Source organism: Scyliorhinus torazame, chromosome 11, assembly GCF_047496885.1.
Source record: "Scyliorhinus torazame isolate Kashiwa2021f chromosome 11, sScyTor2.1, whole genome shotgun sequence".
Taxonomy (NCBI): domain Eukaryota; kingdom Metazoa; phylum Chordata; class Chondrichthyes; order Carcharhiniformes; family Scyliorhinidae; genus Scyliorhinus; species Scyliorhinus torazame.
The window spans coordinates 20298322-20318487 of NC_092717.1; positions in this window are offsets into that span (position 1 = coordinate 20298322).

Sequence of the window (20166 nt, forward strand, 5' to 3'; positions counted from 1 at the left end):
TTCCAGGTGAAGCCCGGTGCAGGATCCCCCCTCGTCCCCCCGCAGCCCCCGCCCCCAGCATTCACGCACCGCTCACGACTGCAGCGACCAGGTGTGGACGGTGCCGGGGGGAACCCGCCGTTTTGGCCTGGCCGCTCAGCCCATCCAGGCCTCAGAATAGCGGGGGTGCCGGAGAATCGCCATTTTTGGTGTCTCCGGCGATTCTCCGGCCTGCGGCCCGCGAAACCCGACCGGGCCGTTCCCGCCGCTTGGGAGAATCGTGGGAGGGCGTCGGACCGGCATCCCCGGAAATTTTGGCGGCCCAGGCGATTCTCCCAACCGGCGTGGGAGTGGAGAATCGCGCCCCATATATTTGTTTTTTTTAAAATATTTTATTGATAATTTTTGGTCAACCAACACAGTACATTGTGCATCCTTTACACAATATTATAACAACACAAATAACAATGACCTATTTTATAAACAGAAAATGAATAAATAATAAATACCAAAAATGAAAACTAACCCTAATTGGCAACTGCCTTATCACAAGTAACACTCTCCAAAAATATAATTTAACAGTCCAATATATAATTATCTGTAGCAACGACCTATACATATTATACAGTATATATTAACAACCCTGAGAGTCCTTCTGGTTCCTCCCCTGTCCCCCCCCGCCCCCCCGATCCTGGGCTGCTGCTGCTGCCTTCTTTTTTCCATTCCATCTATCTTTCTGCGAGGTATTCGACGAACGGTTGCCACCGCCTGGTGAACCCTTGAACCGACCCCCTTAGGACGAACTTAATCCGCTCTAGCTTTATAAACCCTGCCATGTCATTTATCCAGGTCTCCACCCCCGGGGGCTTGGCTTCTTTCCACATTAGCAATATCCTACGCCGGGCTACTAGGGACGCAAAGGCCAAAACATCGGCCTCTCTCGCCTCCTGCACTCCCGGCTCTTGTGCAACCCCAAATATAGCCAACCCCCAGCTTGGTTCGACCCGGACCCCCACTACTTTTGAAAGCACCTTTGTCACCCCCATCCAAAACCCCTGTAGTGCCGGGCATGACCAAAACATATGGGTATGATTCGCTGGGCTTCTCGGGCACCTCGCACACCTATCCTCCACCCCAAAAAATTTACTGAGCCGTGCTCCAGTCATATGCGCCCTGTGTAATACCTTAAACTGAATCAGGCTTAGCCTGGCACACGAGGACGACGAGTTTACCCTGCTTAGGGCATCTGCCCACAGCCCCTCCTCGATCTCCTTCCCCAGCTCTTCTTCCCATTTCCCTTTTAGTTCATCTACCATAGTCTCCCCTTCGTCCCTCATTTCCCTATATATATCTGACACCTTACCATCCCCCACCCATGTCTTTGAGATCACTCTGTCCTGCACCTCTTGTGTCGGGAGCTGCGGGAATTCCCTCACCTGTTGCCTCGCAAAAGCCCTCAGTTGCATATACCTGAATGCATTCCCTTGGGGCAACCCATATTTCTCGGTCAGCGCTCCCAGACTCGCGAACTTCCCATCCACAAACAGATCTTTCAGTTGCGTTATTCCTGCTCTTTGCCACATTCCATATCCCCCATCCATTCCCCCCGGGGCAAACCTATGGTTGTTTCTTATCGGGGACCCCCCAAGGCTCCAGTCTTTCCCCTATGCCGTCTCCACTGTCCCCAAATCTTCAGTGTAGCCACCACCACCGGGCTTGTGGTGTAGTTCCTCGGTGAGAACGGCAATGGGGCTGTCACCATAGCCTGTAGGCTAGTCCCCCTACAGGACGCCCTCTCTAATCTCTTCCACGCCGCTCCCTCCTCCTCTCCCATCCACTTACTCACCATTGAAATATTAGCGGCCCAATAATACTCACTTAGGCTCGGTAGTGCCAGCCCCCCCCTACCTCTGCTACGCTGTAAGAATCCCTTCCTCACTCTCGGGGTCTTCCCGGCCCACACAAAACCCATGATGCTCTTTTCGATACTTTTTAAAAAAGCCTTCGTGATCACCACCGGGAGGCACTGAAACACAAAGAGGAATCTCGGGAGGACCACCATCTTAACCGCCTGCACCCTCCCTGCCAGTGACAGGGATACCATATCCCATCTCTTGAAATCCTCCTCCATTTGTTCCACCAACCGCGTTAAATTTAACCTATGCAATGTGCCCCAATTCTTGGCTATCTGGATCCCCAGGTAACGAAAGTCCCTTGTTACCTTCCTCAACGGTAGGTCCTCTATTTCTCTACTCTGCTCCCCTGGATGCACCACAAACAACTCACTTTTCCCCATGTTCAATTTATACCCTGAAAAATCCCCAAACTCCCCAAGTATCCGCATTATTTCTGGCATCCCCTCCGCCGGGTCTGCCACATATAGTAACAAATCGTCCGCATACAAAGATGCCCGGTGTTCTTCTCCTCCTCTAAGTACTCCCCTCCACTTCTTGGAACCCCTCAACGCTATCGCCAGGGGCTCAATCGCCAGTGCAAACAATAATGGGGACAGAGGGCATCCCTGCCTTGTCCCTCTATGGAGCCGAAAATATGCAGATCCCCGTCCATTCGTGACCACGCTCGCCATCGGGGCCCTATACAACAGCTGCACCCATCTAACACACCCCTCTCCAAAACCAAATCTCCTCAACACCTCCCACAAATAATCCCACTCCACTCTATCAAATGCTTTCTCGGCATCCATCGCCACTACTATCTCCGTTTCCCCCTCTGGTGGGGCCATCATCATTACCCCTAACAGCCTCCGTATATTCGTGTTCAGCTGTCTCCCGTTCACAAACCCAGTTTGGTCCTCGTGGACCACCCCCGGGACACATTCCTCTATTCTCATTGTCATTACCTTGGCCAGGATCTTGGCATCTACATTTAGGAGGGAAATAGGTCTATAGGACCCGCATTGTAGCGGGTCCTTTTCATTCTTTAAGAGAAGCGATATCGTTGCTTCAGACATAGTCGGGGGCTGTTGTCCCCTTTCCTTTGCCTCATTAAAGGTCCTCATCAATACCGGGGCGAGCAAGTCCACATATTTTCTATAGAATTCGACTGGGAATCCATCCGGTCCCGGGGCCTTTCCCGCCTGCATGCTCCTAATTCCTTTCACCACTTCTTCTACCTCGATCTGTGCTCCCAGTCCCACCCTTTCCTGCTCTTCCACCTTGGGAAATTCCAGCCGATCCAAAAAGCCCATCATTCTCTCCATCCCATCCGGGGGTTGAGCTTCATATAATTTTTTATAAAATGTCTTGAACACTCCATTCACTCTCTCCGCTCCCCGCTCCATCTCTCCGTCCTCATCCCTCACTCCCCCTATTTCCCTCGCTGCTCCCCTTTTCCTCAATTGGTGTGCCAGCAACCTGCTCGCCTTCTCCCCATATTCGTACTGTACACCCTGTGCCTTCCTCCATTGTGCCTCTGCAGTGCCCGTAGTCAGCAAGTCAAATTCTACATGTAGCCTTTGCCTTTCCCTGTACAGTCCCTCCTCCGGTGCTTCCGCATATTGTCTGTCCACCCTCAAAAGTTCTTGCAGCAACCGCTCCCGTTCCTTACTCTCCTGCTTCCCTTTATGTGCCCTTATTGATATCAGCTCCCCTCTAACCACCGCCTTCAGCACCTCCCAGACCACTCCCACCTGGACCTCCCCATTATCATTGAGTTCCAAGTACTTTTCAATGCACCCCCTCACACTTAGACACACCCCCTCATCTGCCATTAGTCCCATGTCCATTCTCCAGGGTGGGCGCCCTCCTGTTTCCTCCCCTATCTCCAAGTCTACCCAGTGTGGAGCGTGATCCGAAATGGCTATAGCCGTATACTCCGTTCCCCTCACCTTCGGGATCAACGCCCTTCCCAGCACAAAAAAGTCTATTCGCGAGTAGACTTTATGGACATAGGAGAAAAACGAGAACTCCTTACTCCTAGGTCTGCTAAATCTCCACGGGTCTACACCTCCCATCTGCTCCATAAAATCTTTAAGTACCTTGGCTGCTGCCGGCCTCCTTCCAGTCCTGGACTTCGACCTATCCAGCCCTGGTTCCAACACCGTATTAAAATCTCCCCCCATTATCAGCTTTCCCATCTCTAGGTCCGGAATGCGTCCTAGCATCCGCCTCATAAAATTGGCATCATCCCAGTTCGGGGCATATACGTTTACCAAAACCACCGTCTCCTCCTGTAGTTTGCCACTCACCATCACGTATCTGCCCCCGTTATCCGCCACTATAGTCTTTGCCTCGAACATTACCCGCTTCGCGCCCCATATATTTGTGGCGTACAGTTACAGTCTCTCCAACAAATGGGCTGGTTTAGCACACTGGGCTAAATCGCTGGCTTTTAAAGCAGACCAAGGCAGGCCAGCAGCACGGTTCAATTCCCGTACCAGCCTCCCCGAACAGGTGCCGGAATGTGGCAACTTGGGGCTTTTCACAGTAACTTCATTTGAAGCCTACTTGTGAAAATAAGTGATTTTTATTTAATCTTCCTTCTTTTATCCCACTAAACTCCTTCATAATCTTAAAGGCCCCAATCAGATCTTCACAAAACCTTCACCAGCCCCTTCTGTCTTTCCTGATGGGTGTAACCTCTCTCAGTTCTGGTAAAATGTAAATGCCGCCACAGTCCTGGAGGATCATAGGCTGCTCTCCCCGTTGGGAGAAAGCTGACTGGAGGTATTTTAACCTGAGGATGACCACACCTCAGGCGAGGGAGGGGAAGGTTGCGAAGATGGGACCTTCATGAATTACCTCAGCCGGCCTGGGAATTGAACCCCTGCTGTTGGCTTCGCCCCACATCACAAACCAGTTCTAGCCAAATGAGATAATTGACCAGGAGCCATCATCCTTGCAAATATCTCTTTGTACTTTCTGAGGAAATATAATTTGAGATATGCGGTGGTTATTTATTTATTTTTAAAAATATATTTTTTATTCTCCTCCTTTTTCACATTTTCTCCCAAATTTACACCCACCAACAATAAACAATAATCAGTAACGAATATATCAATCCCCATATCAACAACAATCCCATCCTCCCACCAAACCCCAAACATTAGCCCGCATGTTCACACAAACAAATGACATAAAGGAATTAGGGATCACCCATAGTCGCCATTAACATATAGCCCCCCTCCCCCAAACTCCCATCCACACGCCCCAACTAATGTTCGATGTTATCCAGTTCTTGAAAGTGCATGATGAATAATGCCCATGAATTGTAGAACCCCTCCATCCTTCCCCTCAGTTCAAACTTAACCTTCTCAAGAGTCAAGAATTCCAACAGGTCCCCCCGCCATGCCAGGGCACAGGGTGGTGAGGTTGCTCTCCAACCTATCAGGACCGGCCTTCGGGCGATCAACAAGGCGAAGGCTACAACATCTGCCTCTGCACCCTTATCCAACCCTGGCTGGTCTGACACCCTGAATATGGCCTCCCGGGGGCCCGGGAAGAAATTACCCTAAAAACCTCATTCTAGTAATCCTCTAGCTTTGGACAGGACCAAAACATATAAACGTGATTCCCCCCCCCCCCCCCCCCCCCCCCCCCAGCCACCCACCACCCCGCAACGTTCACACACATCTTCTACTCCTTCAAAGAATCTGTCATGATATCCATATTAACATATCATGGTGCAATCACACACACACACTGATGGGCGGGTAGTTGGACCAATCAACACACACACAACATCGCAGCCAATCACCAGTGAGAGCACACGCACTATAAAACAGGGAACACCACAGTTCCCGCTCATTCTACCAGGAGATAGCTCAGAGCACAGAGCTCACAGCGTGCCACTCAGACATACACCATGTGCTGAGTGCCTCACTAAGATAGTGCTAGGGCTGGGTCCACAGGTTAGCTGGTGAAGTACGAACCACAGCCAGAAGTTAATAGTTATCATTGTACAGAATAATAAAACAGAGTTGTGCCATCTACAACCGTGTTGGTTCATTTGTGTATCGGAACACCCAACACGACAGAATCGGCTCATCCTCGCCTTCGTGAGGTGTGCTCTGTATACCACCTTCAGCTGTATCAGCCCTAACCTCGCGCACGAGGTGGAGGCATTCACTCTCCGGAGCACCTCACACCAGAACCTCTCCCGTTGTAATCGACCATCTGACAGCGGGATGGCCGAATCGGTGGTTTGACCTTCAAGGCGTAGAAGGCTGACCATGCAACAAGGTTGGCGGAGGCACCAGTGTCTAGACGGAATGTGATTGGTGATCGGTTGACCGTTAGGGTGGCACACCATTCATCACCCGGATTAACGCTGTTCACTGGCATCGGCTGGTGGGTCCTACTTGGGGACATCCGATTCCTGTCAATGACCTAAAGCGGAAGGCTTCCCGGTCGTCGGTATCACCGGTCTGTACATCGTCAGGGTATGACTCAGTGTATGGAGGCTGAATGGCCCGCATGTCCCTGCGAGGCTGGCGGAATTGGGGAGCATTGGCAGGTTGAGCTGCTCGACAGCAGGCAGCGTAGTGGCCCATCTTGCCACAGCGGAGGCATTGTCGATTCTTTGCTGGACATTGCCGCTTTAAATGTGCGGATCCGCAGTTGCCGCACGTCGAGTCGTCATGGCATTCGTTGCGTCACCTCGCATGCGCAGTTCGGTCCTGCGTAGAGCGCGCCTGCGCGTCACGTCCCTCTGCGTCGACATCTCTTTTGGCGCGTACAAGCGCGGGAGGCCGCGGAAAGCGCGTAAAATGGCTGCCCTCATCCGGGCCGTGGGCCGGGAGGAACTCGATCGACTGGACCCGCTCGGCCTCGTAGGACCCCTGCCGTGCCGATTCGGCCGCCTGGAATTGGGAGTACCGGCTGGTCGCGTTTTCTTTTTAAAAAAAATATATTTATTAATTCTTTTTAACAAAACAATTTTTTCCCCTTACAAACAATAAACCCCGTAACAAAATAACACAAAGTCGCCCTGAGCAAGATATATACATGGTAAGATGATATATTTACAGAGCTTTATACACTGGCTCTCGCCCGTTCGTGCCAGTTTCCCCCACCCTCCATGTTATCCCCCACTCGTCCGTCCCCTCAAACAATCTCTCGTTCCCCCCCCCCAGGGTTGCTGCTGCTGCTGACCGACCTTCCTCTAACACTCCGCGAGGTAGTCTAGGAATGGTTGCCACCGCCTGTAGAACCCCTGCGCAGACCCCCTTAAGACAAACTTAATCTTCTCTAGCTGGTCGCAATTTCATGGAGGACGCAGGCTTCGATGGCGGTGGCTAGGGTGAGGCTCTTAATTTTGAGGAGCTGCTGGCGTAGGGTGCCCGAGGCGACCCCAAAAACTATCTGGTCCCGAATCATGGAATCGGAGGTGGCCTCATAGCCGCAGGACTGCGCGAGGATACGGAGGTGTGTAAGGAAAGATTGAAAAGGCTCATCCTTACCCTGCAGGCGCTGTTGGAAGAGGTACCTCTCGAAGCTCTCGTTCACCTCAACGCTGAAGTGTTGCTCAAGTTTTAGAAGGACCGTCTTGTACTTCATCTTGTCCTCACCTTCCGCGAACACCAGGGAGTTGTAGATGTGGATGGCGTGTTGCTCTGCCGTGGAGAGGAGGAGGGCGAGTTTCTTGGTGTCCAATGCATTCTCCCTTTCTGTGACTTTGAGGAAGAACTGGAAGCGCTGTTTAAACAGCTTCCAGTTGACCCCGAGGTTTCCAGCGATTTGGAGCGGCTGCGGCGGGCTGATGGTGTCCATGGCGCAGGATGGTGGATCCCTGAAGATGTGCAGATAGGTCTCACAGTTGCTGGGTTCCAATCCTGGTACTATGTCGTGTTGGGTGTTCCGCTATACAAACGAACCAACACGGTTGTAGATGGTACAACTCTGTTTTATTACTCTTGATAACAACATCTGTAAACTTATGACTGTGGGTCGTAATTTACCCGTTAACCTGTGGACCTAGCCCTAACACTATCTTAGAGAGACACTCAGCACATGGTGTATGCCTGAGTGGCACGCTGTGAGCTCTGTGCCCTGAGCTGTCTCCTGCTGGAATGAGCGGGAACTGTGGTGTTCCCCGTTTTATAGCACGTGTGCTCTTGCTTGTGATTGGCTGTGATGTTGTGTGTGTGTTGATTGGTCCGTTGATCTGTCCATCAGTATGTATGTGTGTTTGCACCATGATATGTTTATCTGAATATCATGACATTCTGCATAACTCCTATCTACCTCCAACATCTCATCTATTACCCTCTGCCACTCCAACTTCTCCCCTTTGTGCACCCTGGCCTTAAACAAAATTACCTCACCCCTCACCACCGCCTTCAGAGCCTCCGAGACAACTGCCTTCGACACCTCACGCGTACAGTTGAAACTTACATATTAAAGACGGAGGTTGAGGGGGGACCTGATTGAGGTCTACAAAATTATGAGAGGTATGGACAGGGTGGATAGCAACAAGCTTTTTCCAAGAGTGGGGGTGTCAATTACAAGGGGTCACGATTTCAAGGTGAGCGGGGGAAAGTTTAAGGAAGATGTGCGTGGAAAGCATTTTACGCAGAGGGTGGTGGGTGCCTGGAACGCTTTGCCAGCGGAGGTGGTAGAGGTGGTAGAGTCGAGCATCATTTAAGATGCATCTAGACAGATATATGAACGGGCGGGGAACAGATGGAATTAGATCCTTGGAAAGTAGAAGACAGGTTTAGATAAAGGATCTGGATCGGCACAGGCTGGGCGGGCCGAAGGGCCTGTTCCTGTGCTGTAATTTTCTTTGTTCTTTGTTCTTTTGTCACAGAAACCTTGGTCCCGCAAAAGTCCCACATCTAATTTCCACCCCGGCTTCTGCGCTATCCCCTTCTCCAGTACCATATCCACCCATTGCGGAGCATGATCTGACACTGCAATTGCCGAGTATTTCGACCCCTTAACCCCAGCCAGCAAAGCCTTCCCCACCACGAAAAAGACAATCCGCGAGTATACCTTATGGACTGCTGAGAAAAACGAGTACTCCCATTCCCTCGGGTGCAGAAACCTCCAAGGGTCCACCATTTACCCAGCCAACGCCTTCGTCCCCCCTGATGGGACCAGCGAACGCGGCCGTGACCTGTCAAACCTTGGCTCCTGCACCAAGTTCCAGTCGCCCCCCACTATCAGTTCGTGTGTGTCCAAGTCGGGGATGGCCCCAAACGCCTTCTTTGTGAATCCCACATCGGCCCAACTGCGACCGTATACACTTAACAGCGCCAGTAACCTCCCCTCCAGCGCCCCTGTCACAATCACATATCTACCCCCCTGATCTGCCACCACCTTCTCCATCTGGAAGCGTACCCTTATGCTGACCAACACTGCTACCCCTCGAGCCCTTCCGTCAAATCCAGAGTGAAACACCTGACTAACCCAGCCCTTTTTAAGTCTCTCCTGGTCCTTCACCCTCAAGTGAGTCTCCTGCAGCATTGCTACATCGGCTTTCAAACTTTTAAGATGCGCAAGCACTCTTGACCTCTTGACCGGACCTCCTAACCCCCTCACGTTCCACGTGACTATCCAAACTGGGGGTCTCTCATCCCCCTACCCTTCTTATCCACCATCATCATACCACCGGGCCCTGCCCCATGAGCCTGACCCGCCCCTATCCATTATTAACATCGAACCCCTTACCCCCCTCCCAAAACCCCCCCCTACATTTCCTCTTGATAAAACGTCTCCCAGCAACAATCCCTTCTCCCCCCCCTCGCTCGCTTCGTAGGCCCATCAAAACCTGCTAACCAGGTTCCAATGTCCGCAGCCCTCCTCTCACCTCACCTCCGTTCACTAGCCAATTTTAGTTAGCCAGCGCGGGTGGCTCCCTCCGCACAGTCCCAGAGGAAGAAAAAACAAAAACAACAATCCAACCCATACAATTCACTAAAATAACCGTCACAACACAGAATGGCAATCAACCCAACCAATAACTTGAAGTCTGTAACAATGTGAAGAGAATTAAATTAAAATAGTAAAAAGGAAAGTTATAGAATGTATACATTTTCCAGCTCCCCAGTCACAGTCCACAGTCTCTCTTCCAGCTCCGCTCCTCACGTCTGTCCCAAGCCTTCTGCCCTCACGAACGCCTCAGCCGCCTCCGCTGTCTCAAAATAAAAGTCTTCGGCATCATACGTCACCCTCAGCTTTGCCGGGTACACCAAACCAAATCGCACCCCCTTTTTGTACAGTGCCGCCTTCACTCATCCGATTGCCGCTCGTCTTTTTGCCAACTCCACTGTCAAGTCCTGGTAGACCCGAACACTAGCACCATCCCACTGCACCTCGCGCTTCTGCTTCGCCCAGCTTAACACCTTCTCCTCCATGCCGTACTTATGGAAGCAGACAATTACTGCTCTTGGCGGCTCATTCACTCTGGGCTTCGGCCTTAATGACTGATGAGCTCGGTCCAGCTCGTACCGGGAGGGGTTCTCACCCTCCCCCATCAACTCCGCCAACTTCTTAGCGACGTACTCTGTTGGCCTTGGGCCCTCTGTCCCTTCTCAGATTGTGCCGCCTCGAGCGGTTCTCCAAGTCCTCGAGCTTTGCTCGGAGTCCTCTGGAGGAGAGTTTGTGCAGGGAGTCAGGATTGAAAGCACTAGCAACAGCGCCGCTCCCGATAGCGTCGAGGAAGGGAGGAAACGTGGGCTCGCCGTTGAATGAGAGGACCAGCAAAAGTGCTGACAAGATGGCGGATGCCGGACCGCATGTGGGGCTGCACTACTTAGGGTGGAAAAGGTGACCGAGGTGACGGCGGTGGAGCTGGAAAATTAGTCCAAAATATATATCGATCTTAATAGAAAAAAAGTATTTCTTACAATTATTTATTCTAGTGATGAATGTGGGTGTCGCAGGCAAGGGCAGTATTTGTTGTCCATCCCTAATTGCCACAACCAAATAGCCTGCTAGACCATTTCATAGGCAGTTAAGAGTCAACGACATTACAGGGAGTCTGGAGGTCACATTAGTCAGATTGGATAAGGATAGCAGGTTTCCTTCCCAAAGGACCACGAGTGAACCAGTTGGGTTTTTACGGCAATCGCCGATAGTTTCATGGTCACCATTACTGAGAATAACTTCCCATTCTAGAATTATTAATTAATTGCACTTAAATTCTGCCACCAGCTGCCATAGTGGGATTTAAACCGGGTCCTCGAACAATAGAACCATGGAATTCCTGCAGTGTGCAAGGAGGCCATTCCGCCCATCGGATCTGCATCGACCCTCTGAAAGAGAACCCTACTTATGCCCACTCACTCGCCCTATCCGCACCTAACCTGCTCACCTTTGAACTGTGGGGAGAAACAGGAGGACCCAGAGGAAACCCCTGCAGACACAGGAAGAGCTTGCAAACTCCACACAGGCAGACCCCCCAAGGTCGGAATTGAACCCGGGTCCTTGGCACTGTGTGGCAGCAGTGCTAACCACTGTTCCACCGTGCCACCCTTTGTTGTCGTGTTTAACATTTCTTGACTCACGCCATAAAAGCTAATTACTCATGAAAACCTGCAGAGGAAACAAGTAATGAAGATTAAATATTTTGGGACAATCTCCAAAATATTTTATGACCCTCCAGAACATTTTGATTTTGACATTTATTTAAAAATCTTCGAGTATTTTGGAAAAAGCAATGACCATGAACATTGAGGGCGGGATTCTCCCATTCGGCGGCAGAGTGTCCACGACGTCGGAAACGCCGTACTGATTCTGGTGCCTACAGGGGGCCAGCACGTGCTGGAGCGGTTCACGCCGCTCCAGCCTCCCATCCCGGCGCGAACTGTGCGCCGCGCCAACCCGCGCTTGCGCAGTGGCCTCCCTCAACGTGCCGGCCCCGACGCATCATGGAGCGGGAGCTCAGGGACCGTCGCGTAAGAAAATAGGCCCGGGGAGCGAGAGGCCGGCCCGCCGATCGGTGGCACTCCCCGGGGTCGGAGCCCCCCTCCCCCCCCCCCCCCCCCACACAGGCCGCCCCCCCGACCCTTCGCGCAGAGTTCCCGCTGGCTGCGACCAGGTGTGGACGGCGCCGGCGGGACTCTGCCTTTTTAGAGCGGCCGCTCGGCCCATATGGGCCGGAGACTCGGTGGCCCGGCCACGTAGAGCGGCACGCGACCGGCGCCGCGCCAAACACGCCGGCGCCAATGGCGCCGATTCTCCGCTCCGAGGAGAATCCCATGCCGGCGTCAGGACAGCGTGGCACGGTTGCGGGGATTCTCCGGCCCGGCGCGGGGCTGGGAGAAGCCCCCCCTGAATTTTTTCATTGATAACTTTATTTTGCAAATTATTTTCTATTTGCCATTTGAAAAATAATAATTTTAAAAAATATTTTTAAATCTCTCCGCATAAGAGACGATTTTGGGATAGAAAAAGTTTGAACAATTCGATTTTTTGAAACCGCAACTATAGCATTCATATCTTTTTTTTTTAATTTAGAGTACCCGATTCATTTTTCCCAATTAAGGGGTAATTTAGCGTGGCCAATCCACCTACCTTGCACATTTGTGGGTTGCGGGGGCGAAACCCACGCAAATACAGGGAGAAAGTGCTAAAGCATTCATATCTGATATTAATAATATTTATTGTCACAAGTAGGCTTACATTGACACTGCAATGAAGTTACTGTGAAAAGCCCCTAGTCGTCACTTTCCGGCGCCTGTTCGGGTACACTGAGGGAGAATTCAGAATGTCCAAATTACCTAACAGCACGTCTTTCGAGACTTATGGGAGGAAATCGGAGCACCCGGAGGAAACCCGTGCAGACACGGGGAGAACGTGCAGACTGCGCACAGTCACCCAAGCCGGGAATCGAACCTGGCGCTGTGAAACAACAGTGCTAACCACTACAGTGCCGCCCCCCCCAACCTATATTTAGTCAGTTAGGTGATCAACATTGACTTCCAGACTGGTAACGTCTGGATATTAAAATTTGCATCCTTGTTTTCAAATACCTCTATGTCCCTCTCTATCTCTATAACTTCTCTCTGCCCTACACCTTCTGGAGATCTCTGCTCTCCTCCAAGTCTACCCTTTCGCACACCCTCCTTTTAACTGCTCCTCCATTGGCATCCTCAGCTACCGGGTCCTCTGGAATTCTCTCCCAAAACCTCCCTGCCCCTCCCCTCCTATTTTTAAACACTCATTAAAACCTACTTTGTCAAACAAGTCCTGACTTGTAACTTTAGTTGTTGGTCTTGAGATGCTTGTAACTTGGGTTTTGTTTGATGAAAAGAGCTTACCCGTTTGGCTTTTTGCTCCCGTCATAATTATGGAAAAGAAAAATGCACAACGGACCGGTTTCAACCTCCAAACTATGCTTGGCAACATATTGTAATGCGGCGAAGCATGTTGATAGTGGCACACAAAGAAATTAGAATGTGTGAATGGCATATCAAAGGTGAGAAGTGTTTAAAGGGAAACCAGGAACAGTTGACACTAGTGGAGTGGGAGGGGAAGGGGAACAAGAATCATCCAGACTTCAAAAGTTAGCTCCCTTCTCTCTCCACAGATGCTGTCAGACCTGCTGAGATTGTCCAGCATTTTCTGTTTATGTTGCCGTTTCTCAGGAATTTATTTCAAAAACCTGCTACAATGGCTGAATACTTCAGCTTTAGGTCTTCGTGGGGACAAGTTTATCACCTGTGACAAGTCAGACATAAACTTTCAGAACAAATTATGAGCTGTCGCCAGAGTCATTTTGAAATTCCAATGTATGCTAAAGAGAAAACACAAAACAATATAAATAGCAACATAATTGTCATGCCTGTTTTTTGTCAATTTTTTATCGACAGACTGTTAGGTCCTCCATATTCAGTTCTCTCGTAACCAAATTTCAAAAGATCCCATCAGATCTTTCACAAAACTGCGAGGGAGATTTGGGTGTGGAATGCATGTCTGCCCAATCATCTATGAAGATCTGAGAGTTTGCCTTATAACCCATACCTCTTGAATGATTCCAGATTCTGGATCCATTAATCTACCTGAGTTTAATCCATAATCACTCTGAGTGAAATAGCTCACAATGTTGGTCTAAAATTTTCCTTTTGTCATTTCGAACATTGCCAGCAAATGAAACCTTGTTTTCTGATTGCCCCCTCGCCGGTGATATAAACAGGTTCGTGCCCAGAAAGGTCGAGGACCTCATTTCAATTAATTATAATATAATTACGTCGGCGAGATGTACAACTTCTTTTGAAAAACATGAACAAGGTAAAGGGAACCCGCTGGGTACACACAGGTAAGTACAGCCCTGGGGGGAGAAGTCATGCACATGGAGTACCGTGGCATTGCCCCTTGGCATCCTGGCACTGCCCCCTGGCAATTCCCCTGGCACTACCCCTGCCACCTTGTGCCGGGGGTATCATAGAATTCCTACAGTGCAGAGGGAGCCCATTTGGCCAATCGAGTCTGCACCAGCCCTTGGAAAGAGCACCCTTCTTAAGCCCACGTCTCCATCCTATCCCTATAACTCCACCTAACCTTTTGAACACTAAGGGGCAATTTGGCAGGGCTAATCCACCTAACCTGTACATCTTTGGACTGTGGGAGGAAACCGGAGCAGCCGGAGGAAACCCACGCAGACACAGGGAGGAAGTGCAAATTTCACACAGACAGTCACCCGAGGCCAGATTTGAACCAGGGACCCTGGAGCTGTGAGGCAGCAGTGCTAACCATTGTGCCGCCATGCTGCCCCAACATTTCCTGGGGAAATGTTGGAGGGGCACTCTGGTAAACTCCATTTGATGGATTCCCTTGTGTGGGGGGAGGGGCGGTTTGCCCTTGTGCTTCTGAGGGGGGGGGTGTTTCCCATATCCGTGGAAGGGCAGGGGTCGTGGGGGGGATGTATTTTTTTTAAGCGCCGATTAGAGCACCCACGATCTCTGTACAGCCAGGCACAGGCCCTGCCCACCACCATTACTCCATGGACCACACCTGCAGAGATTGTCTGCACAGTGTCAGATTATCTGGAGACAATAGCCAGCTGTGCAGCTGGAAATCTACACACCAGTTTTTTGACTCAGCCAGCACTCTGTGAACAGTGGGAAATTCTGCCCTACGGCTGGGATTCTCCTATTGGAGTTCACCCCACCACCGCTGTGTGATGAATGTAGGAATTTCAGATGTGTATATATATTTGATGCAGTAAAGGTTAACAGCCTGGGTTTGCGTGTGCGACTGACTGCTGCAGTCATGTTTTTTAAATCCTGGTTCGAAAGAGAGCTAGGCTTTTTGGAGCCAGAGGTGCAAATAAAACATTGTAAATGTTTGGCAAATGGACCTATATTTATATTAAGAGTTCCCCTGCTGAATAGTTAATTGGAGACATTGTGTTCAGTTTACTAAGATGATGCAGTTAATGGGTGGAGCCGAGGGCTGAAGCGGTCAGGTGTTGGTATTTTCAGCATTAGTTTTTGGCTGGAAGGAGAGCCGAGAAGGTTTCTGAAACGAATACTGCCAGAGATTCTGCATTATTCTGACTGGGGTTTCTATCTTTCAAGCAGTCTCAAAAGATCGCTCTTTCCCAAAGTGGAGTATCCAATACTTTACAGCAAGTATTCCTGAATGCTAACTGTGTTTAAAAGTGGATTGGGACCTGAGCTGGCTTTGTTGTTTGAGTGGAAGTAAAGATAGCAGTTAAGGGTTATTGTGACACTGTATTGATTAGCATTGTTTAAGGGGTAATTGTAAGGTATTTTCTTGCATGATGTTAAAGATATTTGAATACTGTCTTAGTCATAATGTTTGTTTTAATATACCACATCCCTATTTTGTGACAAATCACTCCAGGAGCAAGACATCCTTTCCTCACAGACGTACAAAATTAAAACAAAATATTGGGGTTTCCCTCCAGTATCTTAGCCAATGTTGGGGTCTGGTCTGGGATCGTAATAGCTGCCAGCAGGAAATAAGAGTTTGCCGCTCAGCCAAAACTCCATTCAGCGCAGCGGGACCAGAGAGTCCCGCCGGAGTGAACGGACGGAGAATTCCGGCCGCCGTCTCTATGATTCTGTAGTTCCAGCAACACCATTGGGTGCAGAGGTCAGGACTGGGACTAAAAGCAGTCCCTAGAATCTTAAGAGCCAGGAAGCAATTAAGCAGTGGGTGGTCTTTCGGCTGCAAGAGGGGAGGCCCCATGTGGAGTGGGGTGGGGGAGAGGGTCAGGGGGATTGGGTGGGAGGGGCGGGGGGCAGAGGGAGGAGAGAGGAGGCTGGAGGTTTTGATGAAGAGGTCAGTGGGAGTGTGCACAATCCTGCATTTGTTGAACTTCCCTTGATGATGAAATGGCATCATTTGCTGACATTTTTAACCTATTAAACATACTGAATCTATCATTCCAGGAAGACAATATAATCACACTCGAAATGAGTGACAAGGCTTTGCTTATCTTTTTTCTAATTTTAAGGGGGCAATTTAGCATGGCCAATCCACCTACCCTGGTCACCTTTTGGGTTGTGGGGGTGAGACGCACACAGACATGGGGAGAATGCGCAAACTCCACATAGGCAGTGACCCAGGGCCAGGATCGAACCCGGGTCCTTGGCGGCGTGAGGCAGCAGTGCTAACCACTGTGCCACCGTGCCACATTTGGGATCTTTGCTTATCTTGTAACATTGGTACATTGGAGGCTGTTTGACCCATCGAGTCAGCTCTCATTGAATCATGCTCTGAGAGAGCATTCTATCTCGTCCCACTCCCTAGCCTTATCCCCGTAACCTTGCACACTTTTTATTTTCCGACAGCAATCCAACTGCCTTTTGAATACCTCGATTAAACCTGCCTCCACCACCCCATCAGCAAGTTCGTTCCAAACTCCAAACACCCTCTGGCCGAAAAGAAATTTCCAAACATTACTTTTACTGCCTTTGTCAATTATTTTGAATCTGTGCCCTTTAGTTCTTAATGCTCTTGAGTAGGAACAGTTTAACACTGTTTAGCCTGTCCATACCTCTCAGTCCATATCTCTCAGTATCTTGAATATCTCCAGCAAGTCTCCTCTCAGAATTCTTTTCCCCACGGTAAACAGTCCCGATCTATTCTCATAGCTCCAGTTCTTTATCCTTGGAATCATTCTTGTGAATCTCCTCTGTACTCTCTCCAATGCTTGTGCATCCTTCCTCAAGTATGGCACAACGTGTCAATGCTTATTTTGAAAATATAAACACAGATTGCAAGTGGGTTCTGGATCCATTTCCACGCTTGCTACAATATCTTGTAGTCTAAGAGGAGCTGGTGAAACTGTCCTGTGACGACTCACTGAAAATTAAGTTGCAGGAACAAACACCTTCCCCAGTTTTGGTCCCCCTGTTGCTGCGGAGTACCCCCAGAATTGTTTTTTCGAAAAAGCAATGGAAGGATTGTTGTTTTTTCCCAATATTTTCTGCTATATCCACAAGGAAGGCAAAGCAAAGGTCCATTGGAAAAGTGTGCATGGTTTACAAATATCATTGTCAATATTTCCAGCATTTTCTGCTGAGTTGTGAATAAACTTGGAAAAGCTAAACCTTTTACGATTACTTCCACTGTTAATTCCCTTTCTCAGGAACGAGTTTCTAATTTGCTGGCAACATATTTCGCACCACGGATCTTATGCAATGATTGGCAATGTTTCTTCTCTGCCACCCTGCCTCTTATAGAATCGTGGAATTTACAGTGCAGAAGGAGGCCATTCGGCCTTCGAGTCTGCACCGGTCCTTGGAAAGAGCACCCTACTTAAGCCCACACCTCTACCCTATCCCAGTAACCCCACCTAACCTTTTCTTTGATCACTAAGGGCAATTTAGCATGGCCAATCCACCTAACCTGCACATCTGTGGACTGTGGGAGGAAACCGGAGCACCCGGAGGAAATCCACGCAGCCACGGGGAGAATGTGCAGAAACCGCACAGACAGTGACCCAAGCCGGAATCGAACCGGGGACCCTGGCGCTGTGAAGCAACAGTGCTAACCACTGTGCTACCGTGCCGCCCTGGGATCAAATGCAATTACATAATGGGGGCAATTCTCCGGTCATGTTGTGTCCGCTGTAAATCCCGCTATGTCGGGTGAGTTAAGGGAGAACCCCGCACCAGAAGGTTGGGGGATTCTCTGGGCCGCAAGCTAACGGTGGGAATCCTGATGGCCCGGTGAATCGGGCGTCGGACACAAAACGGGTTTCTATATTGGTTATGCAAACCATCGTGAGTCTTCCGGCCGGCCCAAACAAAGTTCCTGCCCAGACCCGGTGGGAATATGCATATAGCTCATTAGAGTAGATCTGAATCTCATTTACGAGCAGGACACCCGATCACCAGCCACCAGGGATGCTCCAGCTCCCAACCCACCCCCAGCCGGGAGTGCGTGAATTTGTGCAAGTCTTTAGAAACGGGGACCTGGCGGCCTGCACTCGGAGGGGTGGCAAAAGGATAAGTACCCTCCCTACAATTGCATCCAGGGTGCCAAGAAGGATCATTCATGAGAGGTGGGGGACAGGGTGGGAGGGGGCTTGTGTCCCACTGGAGGGGCTTAGGTTGCCGCCTTTCCTGGTATGGGGGTCATTTGGCTGGTCTTCCCATCTGCCCTCTTTAAACCCTTCAAACATTCTATCAGCATCTCATAAAGGTATGAGGGATTAAAGTGAACATTGTCCCAAAGTCTTAAACCCTTTAAACAGTGTCAGCATGTCAAGTTCAAAAATCTATGAGATGAAGGTAAGTGTGTTTTGTTTCACAGTCAATTTCATTGTCCTTTAACTTTTTCAAGCCAGTTTGTATGCCTAGAAGTCTAAAAGCTTTGAACTACATTGTTGACATTCAATTTTGCGAACCATTACCTCTTAAAATCACTTTGATTGGCAAATCCAGGAAGTTTCAAAGGGAGGATTGCTGTTGTTTATTTATATAGTTCTACAGGGGTCCATCAACCCTGAGGAGCAGCTGTTTTACAAACTGCAGTTTTTTAAAAAGAGACTGTTCTCAAGAGTTTCCAGGTGCTCAGAACAAAGGTTGGCACTGCCAGGGTGCTAGTGGGCAGTGGCAGCTTTACGCTGCCAAGGGGCAGAGCCTGAAGGGGTCGCCTTTAGCGACCCCAATGGGGTTTGTTTACTTGTGGGGGGTGCCTGATGCCAGCAATTAAGGGAAGGGGTTCCTGGCCAGGGATTGGGGGATGGGTACCTTGCCAGCGATGAGGGTGGGGAGCACCCTTGCCAGTGATAGGAGGGGGCTGTAGAGTTATTCTCAGATTGGGGCTCCATTTAAAAATGGTGGCCCATCTCTGAGGATTCTGACTTGCCGGTTCTTCGGGTCCCATAGCGTGAATCACCTCTAGTCCCCAAATTTCCAAGTGTGGATCTTGACTGCGATCTTGATCACGTCGATCCACCCGGCGAAAACGGCACCTTGGGCGGGATTCTCCACTCCCACGCCGAAGTGGCCGCGCCGTCGTGAACCTGCACACTCTCCCACCCCCCCTCCCACCTGCACACTCTCCCACCCCCCCTCCCACCTGCACGCTCTCCCCCCCCACTTGCACACTCTCCCACCACCCCCCCACCCACCTGCACGCTCTCCCACCCTCCCTCCCACCTGCACGCTCTCCGCCCCCACCTGCACACTCTCCCAAAACCCCCCCTCCCACCTGCACACTCTCCCACCCCCCCTCCCACCTGCACACTCTCCCACCCCCCCTCCCACCTGCACGCTCTCCCCCCCCCACCTGCACACTCTCCCACCACCCCCCCTCCCAGCTGCACACTCTCCCACCCCCTCCCACCTGCACGCTCTCCCCCCCCCACCTGCACACTCTCCCACCCCCCCTCCCACCTGCACACTCTCCCACCCCCCCTCCCACCTGCACGCTCTCCCCGCCCACCTGCACACTCTCCCGCCACCCCCTCCCACCTGCACACTCTCCCACCCCCCTCCCACCTGCACACTCTCCCACCCCCCTCCCACCTGCACGCTCTCCCACCCTCCCTCACACCTGCACACTCTCCCACCCCCCTCCCACCTGCACACTCTCCCACCCCCCCTCCCACCTGCACGCTCTCCCCCCCCCACCTGCACACTCTCCCACCCCCCCTCCCACCTGCACACTCTCCCACCCCCCCTCCCACCTGCACGCTCTCCCCGCCCACCTGCACACTCTCCCGCCACCCCCTCCCACCTGCACACTCTCCCACCCCCCTCCCACCTGCACACTCTCCCACCCCCTCCCACCTGCATGC